The 1385-nt window shown below is 48.4% G+C and overlaps 1 long non-coding RNA gene across 3 annotated transcripts in view; it reads right to left on the bottom strand.

The window, feature by feature from the left end:
• Nucleotides 1–669: 669 nt before the first annotated feature.
• Nucleotides 670–1385, bottom strand: part of LOC121363598 — a 10439-nt gene continuing 9723 nt past the window's right edge. For all 3 annotated transcript variants that reach the window (XR_005956737.1, XR_005956736.1, XR_005956735.1), the window contains exon 7: nucleotides 670–878. This is a non-coding gene — a long non-coding RNA (uncharacterized LOC121363598). The remainder of the gene's footprint in view (nucleotides 879–1385) is intronic.

The following is a 1385-nucleotide window of genomic DNA, read 5'->3' as shown; positions in this document are numbered from 1 at the left end:
TGATTTGCCAAAGCACTGCACTATTTAATTTATTCTCCTTACATGTTTGAGATCAGCTAAGTCAAATTTGTAGCACACACTGGGCAAGTATCAATGGAACTGCCAGGCCTGTGTTTATTTCCATGCCTTTAAGCACTACTCCAAACTTTCAGAATTTTTACTTATCTTTTTTTGTACCTAAAGTCTCGCTAATTCCTGTGTAGTTTGCTCTGATTCAGATAGCCAAGCAATCCAGTCTCTAATCAAGGTATTAATGCTTGCATATTAATCTATTTTGAAAGGACAAATCTATATAATTTATCTGATATAGGTATATGAAAAAGAAAAGCCAGAACAGATTCCTTAAGGGTCACACAATACAGAGATGACAGTGACAGAAGTATTTTTCATAGCGTGAGAACAACTCTGTTATGATACCTTCCTAAGTTATGTTGACTAAAACTTGCATAGCAATAGGTAGCTCCTTTATTCTGGTATTTCTTTGATAACTTTATGTAGCGTGATTAGTGCTGTAATACCCTATTTTTAAGTCGCCTGAAAGGGATACAAAACCTAGAAGATTTGAAAAAAACCACTTGCAATATTAGAGTAATTAATATTATTACTATTATTACCCTATTAATCGATCTTCTGTTAGTAATGGGAATTCAGAGGCAGTGCCTGTATTACTAATTTCATTTTAATTACTTTTGTAAGACAGATGGGGGTACTGGGTTTGCATGGCCAGGTTTTGGTAGTGGGGGGCTTTGGGGGGCAGCTGTGGGAAGCTTCCAGAGGTCTCCTCCTTGTCCCACGGAGCCAATTCCAGCCGGCTTCAGGACTGACCCGACGCTGGCCAGGGCTGAGCCCATCAGAAATGGTACCAGTGCCTCTCCTACCTGGTAAGAGAAAGAAGAAAAAAAGTTATTGTGTAAATGCGATTGTGCTCGGAGAAATGTGAGAGTATGTGAGAGCAACACCTCTGCAGACACCAAGGTCAGTGAAGACTGAGGGGGGTGAGGTGCTCCAGCCTGAGTGGAGATTCCCCTGCAGCCCATGGAGGCACACAGGGATGCAGAGATTCCCCTGCAGCCAGGGAGGCACACAGGGATCCAGAGATTCCCCTGCAGCCAGGGAGGCACACAGGGATGCAGAGATTCCCCTGCAGCCCAGGGAGGCACACAGGGATGCAGAGATTCCCCTGCAGCCCCTGGAGGAGCCCCCGCCGGCGCAGGTGGATGACTGAGAGAAGGCTGTGACCAGAGTCAGGAAGAAGAAGGCCGGGTCCCGTTACCGGCGCCCCCGGTGTCACGGGAGCGGCCCCGCAGCCGCAGCTCCCGGCGGGCCGGCCCCGCAGCGCGGCCGAGCCGCGGGCCCCGCGGGCAGCCCGGAAGTGACGCGGCCCC

The sequence above is a fragment of the Pyrgilauda ruficollis genome, unplaced genomic scaffold (assembly GCF_017590135.1).
Source record: "Pyrgilauda ruficollis isolate IOZ18807 unplaced genomic scaffold, ASM1759013v1 scaffold12, whole genome shotgun sequence".
Classification (NCBI taxonomy): Eukaryota; Metazoa; Chordata; class Aves; order Passeriformes; family Passeridae; genus Pyrgilauda; species Pyrgilauda ruficollis.
Note: the sequence above shows the minus strand (reverse complement) of the source record. Positions and strands in the feature narration are given on the sequence as shown.